Below are 18674 nucleotides of genomic sequence, written 5' to 3' on the forward strand. Positions count from 1 at the left end.
TTTCAGAACTCAAAAGCAGTATGCGTGGCATCTCAAAGGGTTTAAAAGTCGAAGAAATTTACCTGGATGAAGGTTGGAGGTTCTGAGGTGGAACGACTTTGGGCGTGCAGACAAAGGACCCTTAGCAAAGCGACGGAAGACCTTCGAAGTTTTGAGCTCTGAGATGGAGTTCTTGAGAGTTCTTGGCAAGAAAATGGCGAGTAAGAAGTTAAAAAGTAAATGTGAGGATTATTTATAGAAGTTGAGATGTGTTGAAAAGGGGTAATCATGAGTTACCTTTTTCAAGGCATGGGGGAGTGTAACAACCGTCAGAAAGGTTACTTGGAAACCGAAAATGCATGATTGGACGTGATTGAGTCACAATTTTTGAGAACGCACGAGAGGCTCTGACAGATTTCGTGGGGAATTCGAAAGGTTAGTTTTCTAAGTTTACTTATTGCTGGTCGCAATAAATAAACTTGGGGGGCAAATGTTTATCCAAAAAACAGCTGTTGATGACGTGGCAAGGATTTCAAACGCGTGGCTGACATATAGCAGAGATACTGCTCGCCTATCGACCAGAAATATTTCTACATGCGAAGATCAAGTTTTATATACAACCAGGCTGGTCGTATACTCCATCCATTTATGTAAAGATCTGTACAGTTGTAATGATATCCGACTATTAAGGGAAGATATTATTATTTGATTTATGTAACCCTTCTTGAGCCTATATATACACAAGAAATAGCTCAAGGAGGGGGATCTTTTTCTCTTTTTCTGAATCATATTACTATTATCCATCGTTTGTATTGTTTTCTTCTTCTAAGGTTTGTGAAACTCAGGAACCCTAGTTCTTTGATCACACCTTTGGAGCTCAATACCAATAATAGTATCAAGTGGACGTAGGTTATTACCAATCACTGGGGCCGAACCACTATAATTCTCTATGTTCTTTACTTTCCATTAGATTGTTTTCTCAAGCTCTATATTATTTTTCTGTCGTTTTCTAGACTCCATGTCATTGACCAAAATAAGGGTAAACAATATATATGTATCGTTTCGTCTCCTTATGTAACCGTTGAGCAATTGAATATATTTTTGGGGGAGAGTGAGATAACACAACCTCAAAAAATAGAATCTACACAAAATTTGGATTAACAAAGACTTAAAAAAGATTTAGAAAGAACATGCAAACCCAACTTGAACAATGGTGTTATTCAACTTTGATTAAACTTCAAAACCCTAGGCAAGATCACCACTTTGAGCAAATCCTTTGAGAAAACCAAACATAAAACAAGGCTTATACACATTGCAAAACGTTTTCCTAATACTCTATTTCCCAGCCACCATGGATGCTTGAGGTCTTCTCTTAAGGAAATGAGGATTGAGATTGAGCAAGCCTTCAACTCTCAAAGTCAAGCACTTTCTTGGAGAGTTCTTGGAGAAAACTAGAGATTCTTGGAGCTAAAGAGAGGGTAGATAGAGATTGGAGAGAGTGATCAAGTCTTCCAAAAACACTATTTTGACCCTTATATAGAGTAGGCATCGTCATTAGGTCTAACCAATAGTATAAGACTTGAAAAACATGTCATTATGAGCATTTTATGATATTTCTGTAATACAGTAGGCAACGTGTCGCCTGCATGGAGATGATGCGTCGCCTGTTAGGGTTTTTTGAAACCCTAGGTTTCAAACGATGTCTCGCCTCTTGGGTGGCGACGTATCGCCACCCCCTCTGACTTTGAACACTTCCAAAGGTCTAAAAACTTCTCAAAATGCCACTAGATTTTTTGGGAACCATTAGATACTTTTATGCATCACTTTGGACCCAAATTTGCATTTTCAAGTGCCTGCAGTTTGAATCTCAAATTCCCATCTACACTATGTGAATTATACTAAGTGTTTAAATCTTGTTTGTATTTGAACACTATTCATTTGTATTTAACAAATCATAACAATCCCCCACTTGGTTAAATACAAGCCTCATTCTCTAGCTTAAATAATTTTGGTGCATAAAATAAAGTGTCTTTCTGTTTGAACTTTACCTTAGTGAAAATACCACAAAGTCTTATCGAAATCATTAGTTGCTTAAAGCTTGAACAAAGTATTACATATGATAGAACCAGTGACACCTCACACACCTCCACCACATCTTTTATTTTCTCACTTTCTCACTTAGTACTATCATTGGCATGTCCTCATCTCTTCATGAACTTTCGAAGGAAAAACTCCAACTCCCATGAGAGGTGACACCACCTCTAAGTCCACATAGGTGAAGTTCTTATAGTCTCTTTGCTACCTTTATAGATGCTTGTTACACTCAACTGAACTTCATTAAAAGCCCTAGGCTTAACCCTAACTTGGTAGCAACCAACACTAACCATCTTAGATGGAACACATCATAAATTTTAGTGTTGAAACTATTCGCTTATCAATGACTTGTTCTTACCCATTGAACTATTTCCCTTGATTTGTATAAGTTAAGAGTTGGGTTTCCATCATTGGTGAATCTATTGTTCTAGGAGTTTCAATCCCATCTCTTTTGAAGTAGAACTTACCAACTTTCTCACAAGAGGTTTTGTAAATGGATCCGCTAAGTTCTCACTTGTCTTAACTTATGAGATTGATATGATTCCACCTTGAATCAATTATCTCAAATATTCATGTCTTAGACTAATGTGTCTAGACTTTCCATTATACACACTGTTATGTGCTCTAGCAAGTGCAAAATATCCATCACGTATTAAAATTGTTGATACATCCATAGTTAAAGGAATATCCATCATGAGATTCTTAAGTCACTCGACCTCTTTGTCGGTTGTTGCTAAAGCTATAAACTCTGCTTCTATAATGAGTGTGATATACATGTTTGCTTCTTGGAGCACCATGAGATTACACCTCCTCCAAGAGTAAACACCCAATTGGTGGTGGAGAGATTATCTCCAACTCTCGATATCCATTTAGCATTAGAATATCATTCAAGTGTCTATGGAAAATTTGTATAGTGAAGACCATACTCTTTGGTACCCTTAAGATAACTAAGATTTCTCTCAATAGCTTTCCAATGCTTGATACTTGGATTGCTAGTAAACGTACCAAGTTTACTAACTACATATGCAATGTCTGCTCTTGTGCAGTGAGTGGCATGCATTAGGCTTCCTATTGCACTTGCATAGTCCAGTTGAGCCACCATTCTTCCATCATTCTTTTCAAACTTCATGTTTGAATCAAATGGTGTATGTGCCTCTATGATTTTGAGATGATTGAATTTGCCGAGAATTTTCTCAACATAGTGGGTTTGATTCAACACAAAACCCTCACTATTCCTTCTAACTTTGATACCTAGAATGGTATCCACCTCTCCAAGGTCTTTCATTTTAAAGTTTAAAGAAAGAAACCTCTTCATTTATAGTATTCATTTCATGTCAATACTCAAAATCAACATATCATCTACATATAGACACACAAGTATGACATAGTCACCATAAGTCTTAGAGTATAAGCACTTGTCTGCATTGTTGTGTCTAAATCCATTAGAAACAATGACTTTATCAAACTTCTCATGCCATTGTTTTGGAGCTTGTTTCAAACCATATAATGATTTGACAAGTCTACACGCTTTATCTTCATTTTCTTGAAGAACAAAACCTTCCGATTGTTCCATATAGACATCCTCCTCGAGATTTCCATTTAGGAATGCTCTTTTGACATCCATTTGGTGAAAATAAAGGTTATATATAGATGATAATGCAAACAAAAACCTTATAGAAGTAGTTCTTGCTACCGGTGCATATGTGTCAAAGTAATATATTCCCTCTCTCTGCTTGAATCCTTTGGCTACTAGCCTAGCCTTGAAGGTTTGTATGGTGCCATCGGTTTGGTATTTCTTTCTAAATACAGATTTGCACCCAATTGGTTTGGACCCCTTTGGAAGGTCAACCAATTCTCAAGTGTGGTTTGACATAATTTAATCCATTTCATCATTAATTTCCTCCTTCCAAAAAGTGGAGTCTCTTAAGGACATTGCTTCATTGAATGTTTTGGGATCATCTTCTATTTGAAGTACTATTGGATGTTTCTAAGTAACTTTATCATTATCACCTTCAACAAGGTATAATGTCTCTATTGGAGAACACTTCTCACTTGATCCCAAATCTTTGAGCCTTTGGCTCCTTCTAGACAATTGAGGTTGCTCACCAACTATTCTAGGAGTCTCCTCTTGAGGTTCTCTAGTTTGAATTGGTTCTAACTTGTTGTCATCGCATGACATGTTCTCAAAGAACTCAACCTCTCTAGATTAAATTATTACATTAGACTCCAAGTCTAATAATCTATAGGCTTTGCTATTTTGGGCATAACTCACAAATGCACATCTTATAGCCCTTGGACCCAACTTGGTCCTTTTAGAATCGGTGCTCTTGCAATAAGCAAGACACCCCCATACTTTAAGATAACTAATGTTTGGTTTCTTTCCTTTCCATAACTCATATGGAGATATATTATTTTTCTTTATGGGAATACGATTCAAAATATGACAAGCGGATAGCAAGGCCTCACCCCACAAACTAAAATTCAATTTAGAGTGTTATAACATAGCATTAATCATCTCAATAAATGTTCTATTCTTTCTTTCCGCTACACCATTTTGTTGTGGATTATAAGAGGCTGCACATTCATGAATTATTCCATGTTCTTCACAAAACAAGTTAAATTCATTTGAAAAATATTCACCACCCCCATCACTTCTAATAACTTTAATTTTCCTTTCAAGTTGATTTTCAACTTCCGCTTTATACACCTTAAATACATCAAATGCTTCATCTTTATTTTTAAGCAAATATACATATGTGAACCTTGAGCAATCATTAATGAAAGTAATAAAACATCTATTTCCTCCTCTAGTCAACATTCCATTAAGTTCACATAAATCACCATGTATCAAATCTAACAACTTAGAGTTCCTTTCAACACTAGGAAAATGTTTCTTTACCATTTTAGATTTAACACATAATTCACATTTTTCATGAACAACATTATCACTGTAACGTCCTCCTAATCCATAATTGTTACACTGTGTAATTAAAATTGTGTTAGACTTGCTAACCAAGGCATTTGGTTTAAAATGTGTAACTAAGGTTAATGTCAAGGGTTAGGGTTAAAAAATTTGATCAAAAGTGTTGACCGTGTTTTTGGCCAACGACGTGAGAACGTCAAAAACGATAAAACCTTCAAGAGAAAATAAACGACACAGACAATTTTATAGTGGTTCAGCCCCAATGTGATGGTAATAGCCTAATCCACTTAGAGTTATGATTATATATCTACACTCAAGATCAGATGAACCTGAGTCAACTGAGTTTCTTCAGTGTAGATTACAATAATACAAGAATTCTCTCAAATGCAAGTACTCTCTCTCTCTAGAAAATTCAGATCAAAAGTTCAAAATTCCCAAAAGTCCCTTTATGATGCCATAAGCCTTGTATTTATAGGCTTAGGATCGTACCCATGATATCCCCCATCATCGAGATATTTTATTATTCACATTTTATTTAAATTACAACAATATTCAAAATGTAACAGTACACTATATTTATGGGATAAATTGAGAGATTCCCGTGTATGCCAAGACCGATTCTTGTTGAAGCCATTTATGGGAATCTTGACGTAGTCCTGCTCCATCCAATCGATCCATATCTCATTCAAGCTGGTCGACCACACCTTCATTGGGAAGACACGCTCTTGACTGGGAAGTCATGCACTTGACTGGGCAGACATGCACTTAGCTAGGCAGATATGCACTTAGCTGGGCAGACATGCACTTGACTGGTCGGACATGGTCATGACCGATCGGCCAAGTTCATGCCTGGTCGGACAAAGTCATGCCTGGGTAGGCAAGGTCATGCCTGGGCAGACAAGGTCATTCCTGGGCAGACAAGGTCATGCCTGGGTAGACAAACACATGACTGGTCGGACAAGGTCATGCCTGGTCGGTCATGACACTACTCAAGCCAGTCAAAATTCTTTATCGGTCTACTGGGTTACTCCTAAGCCAGGTCACCCAACCATTCCTTGCCACTTGTCATTTCTATTGCCACATCATCATTTTCAAATTTTGGGGATAACAAAAAGAATTGTTGACTTTTATATAAAAAGTTCCATACAAACATAGGATCCCAAAATATTACAACCAACTTTTTTTTAAAAGAAAAAGGTGAATATTCATCAAAACTACATTCCGCCGGCCTAAGCAGCAAAAAAAGGGCTATAACCCTAGTTCCTCTGAGATATCCCCAGTCGTGGTGGTCGAGCAGTCGCATATGTACATGCCACCACCGAAGCTCTCCAACTCATGGCTGGTCAAGCTTTCATTTTCCCTCACCTGCACCACAAAGCACCTGTGAGCCAAGGCTCAACAAGAAAACTCAACATGTGCATAAACAAAGAATATAAACTTCCAGATACCCATCTAACATGGCCAGCGATATCAACCTATAAATATCATCATTCAGTTATAAACAAGTGGTCATTGGACCAAATTGGGGTCGCTGCCCTAAATAATTGACCATAGTGTCAATCCCGAGGCCCTATGCCCAAGCTACATGACCATAGAGTCACTTGGGGCCTTTGCCCTTAGCCTTGAGTAACTAGCCATAGAGCTAGTCCAGCATACATGGCGCTTTAATATTTCATCGACCATAGGGTCGGCCAACGTAATAATATATTGCTAGATTAGGCCTAAGCCTTTCAGCCAGTGCGCAACGCCCTATTGTCGTCCTTGACTAATGAGTCAAGCCATGATCCAGGAATACATACCATAATACAAAAATAGATATAGATAGGCATATCCCAACAAATAAGCACGCATGCATATTAATCATATAACACCATCGAATAACCATTCTCACGATACTAATCCTACTTATTTAACGAGGCCTCATGCCCTAACCACAGAATTCACACAACAATCATAAAGCACATAAGCAGATATCAACCAGCATATGAAGCAAAAACTTAAATATATATTTCCTCAGGGTCCAAGCCCTAGTCAAGACAATTGATAATAGTCGGGCCAAGCCCTAATTACATATAACATGTATTGGGTGTAGTTTTCTTACCTCAGGTCTGAGTAAGCGTAAACAAGAACGACCCTCCAGCACAATCCTGGTTTCGAGCCCTTAGCGATACCCAAGTCACAACCATAAAATAGGATTCCATCAATAACGAGCGAATAAAGGCTTTCGGACCAAGTCCTGGCCTTCGGGGCCTCGAGTTCCACTAAACCAGGTAGTGGAATCGATCCTGAACCCTAAGGAAAAGGTTCCCTTTTTAAAAAAAACTTCCCAAGGCCAAAAATGCCCAGGCGGGCCGCGACCTGGACCTGAGGATCGCCGCGCACCCCTCCTACAACAAGCCCCCTCTCTGTCAAGGGGCACGGGCCGCGACTTGACCTAATGGTTTGCGGCACGCACCCCAGGCAGAGGCTTCCCCAAGGCCCTAGGCTCAAGTTAAGTCTCGACCTCTCAAGAACACAGTCGCGACTTGGCCTCTTGAACCCATAAATTCATCATTTTTTAGCAGCCAAATCCACTCCAAATTAACCCGAAATTTCCCCAAAGCTATACTTCAATTACCTCAATAGTTCTAACATGTTCCCGCAACAAAACCCAATAAAAATTCAGTCCTAAAACTCATTAAATCACCAATTCAATTCATAAGCTAGATAGTTCAAGAACACCTCAAGAACACACTAAAACAACCATGGAAACACAGAATTTCAATGGTAAACACATGGTCTAGAGCTTACTTCCACTGATGATTAACCCCACAAGCTGTAGTAAAGCTAATTCCCAAAGTTTAGAGTTCAATTCTCCAAGTTTCAGGTAGAAATTTTGCTTAATTCTTCAAAGGTTTGCTTGAGAAATTTTTTGAGATGAATAGAGTGAATGGAGAGAGAAAGAGTCAGTTTAGTGGAAGCTTCTAAGTGTTTCCTTTTGTTTTCTTAGGCTTAAATGACTTACGTTAATCCCGAGGCTCGGGGTACCAAAAATGTCCCCGAGGGAAAAATGGTCAAATTCCCCAATATTCCCTATTAAACTCACTAACTTCAAATATATCACAAATTATTTATTTTCATTACTCGATAACCCAATTAAATGTATAATACCCAAAATACCCCTCAACTCGCCCCGAGTCGGGTATTGAGCCCAGTTGTGACTTTCACGCTAACTTGCTCCCTAGGATCGCCTCATGCCGAGTAACCCAAATAAACCCACATAATAATGTGGTCTCACACATATATCACATAAATATACGATTATGCCCACAACGGGCCAAATTATCAGAATTGCCCTTCTAATAAGAAACGGGCCCACATACATATTTAATATCTCTAAACATGCACAACTAGTCATATTACCACATAATACACATAATTACAATTAAATAACAAATAAGCATATAACTCCATATATTGCCATCCTGGCCCCCTAATCAAGGCCCTAAGCCTTATTAGGAAATTTTGGGACGTTACGATCACAATAAGTTAATCCACATTTGACAACCCTTTTAACTGTGCTAAATCTTTTTTTTTCATGTCTAATATGCCACAAAGTAATAGAATTTGAGTCAAGCATATAACAAAAAGAAGAAACTTTATTGTTCACATGATCAATGGAAGTACAAAGTTTAAACATGCCATCACAAGCATATCCCTTTCCTACAAAACATTGTCTTTAGATAAAATGAGCTTTCCGGAATCAATCACAACTTTGATTCCCGGTTTTCCAAGTAAATTTCCACTCATAAGGTTTCTACTCATTTTTGGTACATAGAAAACATTAGTGAGTAGAACCTTCTTGCTGGATGTGAAGAACAAATCAATGATTCATTTTCCTTCAACCTTGGACCTTTTCTCATTTCCCATTTGGATTTCATGCCCTTCCTTTGAAAATTCAAAGGTGTTGAATAGAGATGTATCATAGGTAACATGAATGGTGGCACAAGTATCATACCACCACCCACTCACCTTTCCATGAATGGCACTAACCTCGCTTAGTGTTGCCACTAGCTCATCTTGGGTTGAGTTGACTCTTTCCTCATTATTTTGGCTCCTCTTGAACCTACAATCTCTTGCAAAGTGGCCATTCTTGCTACACACAAAGAAAGGTCCTTTGGAACTTTTGAATTGTCCCTCCTTCTTCTTGGGCCCCAAGGGTTTTTGACCCTTGCCCTTGTTAGGAGGGTTAGCCACCACATTGGCCTTAGAAGTCTCTCCATTTGACTTCTCTTCATTCATATCTCTAGAGCGAGATTCCTCCTCAATTCTCAAGTTTTTGAGAATTTCCTCCAAAGAAATCTCTTCATTTCTATGGAGAATCTTCTTTCTATATCCTCTCCAAGAAGGAGGTAACTTCGCTATAATGGCACCCACAAGAAATTGTTTCGGCAATACATTTTTAAGAGTAGACAATTTATTCACAATAATTTGCAGCTCACAAATTTTAGGGAGAAGAGGTTTATCATCATAAAATTTAAATTCCATATTGTTATACCCAAAAATTGGAGAATGCATCCTAGGAGGCTAAGGAGAATGCATTCTAGGAGAGCTAAGGGGAGTGGTCCTAGGAGACCCCAAGGAGGATGTGGTCCTAGGAGACCCCAAGGGAGTGGTCTTAGGAGACCCCAAGGGTGTGTAGGAGGCAAGCCTCCCAAGGTTTCCTAAGTGTTGGCTCGAACGTGTCCAAGGTAAGTAGCTAAGGAGGAGGAGTCTCATGCAAGAGGAAGGAGACTTAGATTTTGATAAGGAGAGCCTATACAATGTTCGATCGGACATGTTTGGGAGATGCTAAAGGAGAATGCCTTGATCTTGTCCAAGGTGAGATGTTATGGAGGAGGTTGCCTCAATGTTGTCCAAGGTGAGGTGCTAAGGAGGTTGCCTCAATGTTGTCCAAGGTGAGGTGCCAAGGAGGTTGCCTCAATGTTGTCCAAGGTGAGGTGCCAAGGAGGTTGCCTCGGACCACCTTGGTCCGAGGAGAAGCCAAGGAGATTGGTTCAAGGAGGAACATGGCATGCTAGAGGAGAGTGCCATGTTAGAGGAGAGAAGTGCATGTCCTACCACCATGCACGTTCAACCCACGAAAACATGTCCTACCACCATGCATGTCCTACCACCATGCACGTCCGACCAACACTTGCATGAGTGGTCAGTAGGAGGTGGATCAACTAGCTAGAGGAGACTAAGTCAAGATTCCCAGAGACAGCTTCAACAACATACGCGGGAATCTCTCATTCTTCCCACAAATGGGGGGTTTGTTACATTTCGAATTTTGAATGTTTAAATGTAATAAATATAATAAAATATCCCTATCATAAGGGGATATCAGTTGAGGATCCCAGGCCTATAAATAGAGAGCTTATGGGATGAGAGAGGGGTCTTCTTCTGCTTCTTCTTTCTAGAGAGAGAAAATTGGGATTGTGTATTCTAGAGAGAGAAAATTGGGTCTGAGTATTCTAGAGAGAGAATTCTTGTATTTTTGCAATTTTTACTGAAGAAACTCAGTTGGCTCAGTCCATCTGATCTTGAGTATAGATCTATAAATCACAACTCTAAGTGGATTAGGCTATTACCGACAATCGGGGCTGAACCACTATAAAAATCTCCTGTGTTCTTTATTTTCTTTATTAAACCGTCTATGTCGTTTTTATTTCTCTTGAAGGCTTGTCGTTATTGACGTTATCACGTCGTTGGCTAAAAACGCAGTCAACACATATATTGAGTAATAAGGAATTTCTTAGCACCTTCCTTTTCTGCTTTCACTACACCAAATACCACTTTCCACAACACATAAATATAAGTTTATTCAAATAGTATTATAATATCTAATGTAAAAATAAAAGCGGTAAATAATAATGAAAGTTAAAAAAAAAAAGCGGGCTTTGAAATTGTTAAGTGGCAAACTAAAATGAAAATGTAGTGTTATACTTTCCTTTTCCCTCATCCCGTTCTATTCTCTCTTAGAATTTTCCTTTTATTTTCCATACAATATTCTACCTAAACCCAGAGCTCTCATTTTCTTTCCTCTATTCTACCCATCTTCTCTTTCCCCATTCCAGATCTGCATTATCACCCTCTACTAAAACAAACCCAGCCGCCTATGTCCTTTATCTTCCTCTATTTTTACTCATCTCTTTCTCATTTCATTCCAAAGAACTCAGTCACTATCACTACTCTCTCGCTGAATCTCACTCTCTTCTCTTCACTTTGGGCATGCAACGGAGACGTTGGGCATGGGCGGACCATTCGTGTGACAGCCGTGAGCGGCGCCTCTTTCTCGGAGCGACAACCCAGGCGAACGGAGACAAATCTCTGCAACTTTGAGGAGCCGACTGCCCATCCCGGAAAGGAAAATGACGCCGTTGTACCTTTCCTTCTCTTGCTCAACAGAGACGAATGTCACACCAGTGAGTATTTATTTACTTATTTTATATGTCAATATGAACTTAGTTATTTCTATTTTGGTACTACAGTAGTTTTTTCTTAATATGACATTGAATGATATATTTGGGTTGTGTTATATATACATATATATTTCTATATACTATAGTGTTATTAAATTGAAAGTACTCTTGCTACAAAAAAAATTCAAAGTGCTCTGATCGAAACATATGTAAAAGACTTAAGCCTTTGTGTCATGTTGAATTTGATATGGTAGTTAAGGTTATTGATGATAAAAAATTTATATTATTATTAAACTTTGATATTTTTGTAGTTAAATGAGGAAAGGTGCTAGTTAGTTCTTTTCCATGGTGTGAAGGAGAATAGTCAATTGATTAAGATGAAGCACAATTATAATTCTGTTTGTGGCCTTTTATTATTATATGACCACTGATTTTAAATCTGGGGACTTGATAATATAATTGTTATTCTAAATTTAATATGGAATGCTATTATACATACACATATATAAATATTACATATAATTTGATGTAGATCATATGACTAATTCTGGTTGTGGGCATATAATAAGTATGTACTGAAATTTTGATTTAATGCTTTTGTGAAATCTAGTCTGACTTGAGAGAAAATAAATGGAAATGTATACATCAAGTTGTTTTGTGTTTTTTTATGTATTTAATAAAAAAAAATATTATATTAATCTAATTATTACTTTGTTCTTTTGTGATGGGCAGTCATGGGGTGGTGGTGGTGGTGGATGGATTTGGTGGTGGTGGAAGAATGCAGGTTGGTATTTCTAGTTTGTTTTTTTTTCTTTTAATATCTTTGGATTTGAGAAAAAATAAGAAAATAAATAAATATGAGTAACATTCATTTCTGGGATTTGTTTATTGAAGAAAGCTATTGATTTTTGTGGTATGCCTTGAAACAATAGCTATTTGTTATGTTTGGTTTATCTATTTGTGTTCTCTTTTTATTTTGTAACTTTTACGTAAAACATTTTGGGTATTATTTTTATAGAAATAAAACGAAGTATATATATATATAACTTTACGGTGATGAAACAATATTGTATACATATTTCTTCAAGTCTTATGTAGTATGGATATGAGTTTATTTCTTATAATCTATTTTGAATTTTGCTTGCTCTTGCATTTTTCATGGAGATACAAATTCTAGTTTTTCCATTTCTTCTTGAAAGTGAAATATTGATATGCCAATTTTTTTTCTCCCTATTTTTATGTGGTAAGAATGGGTCAATATTTTTTGTTACACAATACTAGAGAAACATGAATGACATTCATAAGACTCTAGATGTGCTCAAACCTTGTCCGAGCTTGAATGCACTTCATGTAGAGTTTGGCCAAACTCCAAACTAAGCACACCATAAAGAGTGGACCTCATTGAAATCCTTGTGAAGATGATCATACTTTTCCTTTAAATAGTGCAAGTTTAGTTTGAAATGTGAGTTCAGATTTCTTTTCATTAGCTTGCATGGTTATGTTTTATAGTTAAAATGTTATATTGTGATCCATAATATGCTTTTATACATTCAGAGCGTTAGGAGCTCTTTTCTCACACTTATTCATTTTTTTTTTGTAATTCTGTATTTTTAATTTTTTTTGTATGTCAACTCTTGCTAGTAATACCTTCTTTTTCTTTAGCTCTTCTCTAGCTGTAGATTCTAAAGTGATGAATTGTTTTGAGTGTCATTTCTTATGCATTAAAACATTAATATATTGACATGAATAGACAAGCTAATAACGTGATACACTAATAATGTTGTTATGAAAAGTAGAGGAATAGAAATATAGAATCTATTGTGACAAGACCCAAGTGTGAAAGGTAATATATGGGTTACCTTTTAAATTTATATGCTTCTACATACAGACAACTTATACAAATACCATTGACATATTCATGGAATCTTTCAATGATGGATTATTTTTATTCAATTGTACTAAATCGTAATATTTATGTTCAGCTGAAACTATTGACCCTTCTCTGTGTTTGTGATAATTCGTTGAAGTGTTTCTTCTTGTGTTCTTATTTTAGTTTTTATGTTATGCATAGATAGCTTGATTTGAGACCTATCTGGTTTGCTATTTAGTGTTATTGTGTTGTCTGCAGTCTGGGTTTTGTGTAGATTGTTGCTCTGTTAGTCTTTTGTTATTAGTTACTCCAATACAAGCCATATGATGCCCCGTTTATGTTGTAGATAGGCATACACTACACCAAATATCTTTTTTTTTTACAGCACATGAGTATAAGACTATTAGAAAAGTATTATAATAACTAATCTAAAAGTTGGTAGAGTGTAAAAGGCGGGCCTGAAAAATTATTGAGCACCAAAGTAAAAGGCAAAATGAAAATTTTTTTCTCTCGCCCAAATAAGTCTCCCTCCGATAGCTCTTCTCTCACCTCCTTCACATTCTCTTACAATCTAGGTCTTTTGGAAAGAGTCTTAGAAAGCCCATGTCCTTTTGGCCAGCTGAGATGAGTAGTATGATCTCATTTGCTCTAGTCTTCATTGTCTGTTCTCATATTAGGTTCATTCTCTTTCATTCTTTTTTACGTTCTCTCTTATAAGGGTAGAGGTAAGTTTTCTGTGGTTTTTTTCCTTTTTAATCAAATAAAGTCATATGAGTTTGATCTGTTCTGACTTTATATGGGTTTGTTCTATTATGAGTTTCCAAATATATGGATAAAGTTTATGAGATATTCAAAGTTTATTTTGTATTTTTTTTTATTTGATCTTATGTGAGATTCTTATTTATTTATTGTTTTGCATTTTAATTTTTATATATTCTTTTCGGTATTTTTTGTATGATATTGCTTATGTGATATATATATATATATTTATATGTGTATGTTAAAGTTGATGTAACGTCCTAACCTCCAGAGGCCGTTACGGTGTGCCTTCTAAATAGTGCTAAACTCGCTAATCGAGTCATTTGGCCAAAATCGTGTACTAAGTATGATTAGCGGTTTAGGGATTAAAATTTTTGGTTAAGATGTAATGTTTCACTAGAACGTATAATATATATGTTGGGATCCCAAAATTATAATTTCAGAGTCTACTACAAGAAAATATTTACAACAGGCCGTTCTATGGGGCAAAACAGGGTTTAACCCTAGTTCCTCTTTAAATAACCTCGGCCGTGGTGGACGAGCAGCTGCATATGTACATGCCATCACCTAGGCTCTCCAACTCAAGGATGGTCCAACTTTCTTTTGCCTTTACCTGCACCACATAGCACCCGTGAGCCGAAGCCCAGCAAGAAAACACAATACAACATGATATAATATCAACAATGATCGTAACAGTTATTCAAGACTTTCAATTCAAACAAATAGGTGACAGTCGCAAAAGTCACTAATATGGGGACATCACTCTTTAGCCATGTGACGATAGGATCACCAGGGCTTAACAGATAAGTGAGCATTTCACTAACTTTAACAGGATAGGTGCATGGTGATTAGTCACCAACATAACCTTCCTCATGACTCTAGAGTCATAACTATGGAACATCGTTCCCTAGCCATGTGACAAGCAGTCACCTGGGCCATATGCCCTGGCTCTGAATAACTAGTCTTAGACTAGGAAAGCGCTTATAATTTTCATCGACCTTCTGGTCGGTCCAGCATTAATACCCCATATGAGTCATTAAACGCTGATATCGATTAGATCTAATCTTCATTTGGCTCGGTGTTCATGACGCTATGCAATTTCTGACTCTTAGGTCAGTAAAACACGACCAGTGTTCAATCCATTGTGAACTTGACTAGTAAATCACAGCTTCACAGATGGACCTAACACCGTTGCCGATTCTGACTAATAAGTCATTGCCACACACAAGTAAGCCATGCCACCAAACATATATCACATATCCAATATCCATATACAAGGCATTCAGCATGCTTACTTAACAAGTACTAGTACAATTAGGACCATGCATGAACACAGACGCTCAAGCTCTGAACAATAACATACCCAATATACAAAGCATGTCCTAATCACATGTTTCTATTGCATTACATGCACCGCATATAAACATCCAACATGCATCAAGTGCAACCGTGCATGTCATATATACACAGGGTGCAGTTTTCTTACCTCCAGTTCGAGTGAGGGTTAGAACAAGAACGACCCTTGAGAACGATCGATCCTTAATCCTTTAGCGGTCACCTAGTCATAACCAAATACAATCTCCAATTAATGAAAGTTATCAAAGATAGGGTCTTAACCTAAACCCCATTCTCGGGATCTCGAAACATGCCCACACGGTGAGTAGATTCGATCCCGAGCCTTAAGGATTGAAACCCCGAGCCAAATACCCTTAAAAACACCCAAAACAGGGTTCTGAAGGAACAGAGTAGCGCTGCAGCGCTGCCCTTCTAGCACCCCAGTGCTCAAGACAGAACCACAAACCGCCCAACTGAAGCCCTGTGTAGCGCTATAGCGCCCTCTGATGGGCGCTGTAGCGCTACCCCCAGACAAAGCCACCCCTGAAACTTTCTTCTTCGACTCCTTCAATTCTAACTCGATTCCAATGCTTCCAAATCCCATTTTTGGTGCCAAATGAATCCAAAAACCACCCTCACATGTCCTAGGGACCATAACCCCAACAACCCTAGCCAAAACTCCAATCAATTCCAAAGTTTCCAACCCAAAAACCAGCTGAAACTTAACTAAGAAAACAGAGCAAGACTAAGAGTTCTAATGGCTAGAAACTCACCTCAATCTCAGCAACACACCCTCTTCAATGGTGGAGCACAATCCTAACTTGGCAAAGCTCGGTTCCTTGGCTTAATTCCTCAAGCAGAGCTTGAAAATCCAAAGAGAAATGAGGAGGAAAAACCTATCGGGAGAGAAGGAAAAGAGGCTCTGTTTTTGTTACTCTTCTACAGCCTTAATGGTTGATATATATCTCTTGGGGTAAAAAGACCTAATACCCTTAGGTCTAAAATAAAACCTTAACAGCTACCAAGGGCAAAAACGTCCTTTCGCACCTATTTCATTAATCACAATTAACACCCTCTAATTCCCGCTATTCTCAATAACCTCAAACACCAATAATCCATATCCCATTACCCTTTAATTCTCGGTAATGCTCTAATCATTAAATTCACCCCGAGACTCACCCCGAGCTTCGAACTTAAACCCATTATGACTAGACCGAACACTTGCATTTCATGATCGTCTCATGCCAAATACCTCGAACCAATCCACCTTATAATGTGGCTATATTAATTAATCACAAACATGCACCAAAATACACAATTACGCCCACAGTGGCCAAATTACTAAAATACCCTCATAATTATAAATACTCCCATATGCATGCATTTACCATCATATAATAATATAATTCACATAAACGTGAAGATGATCATCAAATAGCATCATAATTCAATTATGGCCCACCCAACCTCCTAGAAATTCGGGGCATTACAACTATCCCCTCCTTACAGAAATTTCGTCCTCGAAATTTACTCAAATAGCTCGGAATAACAATTCCGAACAATTGATTCCAATTCTCCCAGGTCGCTTCCTCGACCTCACAGTCTCTGTAGCATTACCTTAACCCAAGGTACATTCTACTCGACAGAATCTTATTACTTCTTTCACAATCTGAGCTGGCTATTCCTTACCGGAATACTTAACCTCAACTTTCAGTTACTCATAACTCAACTCATAAGTTCCTTTAACCCATGTCCACTACATGGAAGTACATAACTCACTGTATACAACTGCCAGTGCTAAAGATAAAGTTGATCCCGAATTAACCTATCCAGACCTATCTAGGATTCAACTGCCGGGATGAACTAAGGCTTAACTTGCCTTAACTTCTCACCCCTTTCCATGGTGATACTTTTAAGAAGATATACATTCCCCTACCTGGAATTCCATATTCCTACTTTTCAATTCAGTAAAACTTTTCCATTTATTCTGAGAAGTGAGCATCCAAGCTTCAATCTCTAGTAATCTCATTAATCCCCTGAACCCCCCCTCAGGATCCAGATATACATAATAACTCATTCATCTTATAAGACGTTCCTCCAATGACAATTGGGTAACCCTCTCTCTCTGATTTAACATCAGTCTGAGAGTAATAATCTGTACTAAATCCCATCTACATACTCATTGCCTTTTCTCACACTTCCACAACTTGGATGTCACACTAGAGTCTTCATCTAATAAGATAGACCTTGAGTTTTCCATGAAAACATACTATCTCCCTCACTTAGAGATCTGATTACTAATCAATTGCATTTCTTATCTTTTCTTTTCTGACAGAAGTGAACTCGCTTCAAATACTGGTCCATAATGACCCAATGTCAATTCACACTAACCCACTATCCTGGGCAGCCCCACCGCGAAACCCATCACAGTGCTTTCTTTATATCCGTTATGAAATACTCAAAGGCTACAATAGCCCTGTTGAATCCTGAAACTCTGTCCTGACCTGCTAACAGGCTAAGAACTTTATCATTCATCCACTACACCCCTCTCCATCCCAGGCCATCATTATAAAACTTTCATGTCTTGTTACATTACCATGATGCCTGAATAAAAAGAAAAGAAGGATAACACAAGATTCATCCAGAATCTCCCAGTTAATCTCAATGTTCATCGAATTTCAAGTCCGATCTCTGTACCATAATAAATTCATATCTGCCACTACACAACTCTTAGCTAATCCAGCCAAAACTTTCCATTCAATTTTCTTTTTCTGTGGCTCACTTAACCATCTTTCCTTTCTATCTTCCTTGAGATAATAATCTCAATCATAAAACTGGCCACCTGGCCCATCAGAAACTCTACTCTAGTTATGGTCAGGTCTTTTAATCAACATGTTGCATAGGCAATCACTTCTCTCTATTACTGGGATGTCATAACAATCCACTAACTGATCCTGGTCCATAAAAGAGCTAGAACACTTTCCCAAGGCACCTGCAATATCTTTACCACCCATGGACACTCCTGTCCCTAAGGCACTCTTCAACTTTGGCAAATTTCCACAGAGAAGATACCATAATACCATCGTCCAAGACGATCACAAATCCCATTCAAATAAACCTTTGAATGCACCATTCATCTGATTCACAAACACTTGACATTAAACCAATTCTCAAAATATATTTAACACTCTCAGTGTTCTTATCTGATATCATCACAATCCTTTATATAACTTCCTCTATGACCTCTAACTGGTCCTAACCAGATCCAAGA

Source organism: Humulus lupulus, chromosome 4 (assembly GCF_963169125.1).
Source record: "Humulus lupulus chromosome 4, drHumLupu1.1, whole genome shotgun sequence".
NCBI lineage: Eukaryota > Viridiplantae > Streptophyta > Magnoliopsida > Rosales > Cannabaceae > Humulus > Humulus lupulus.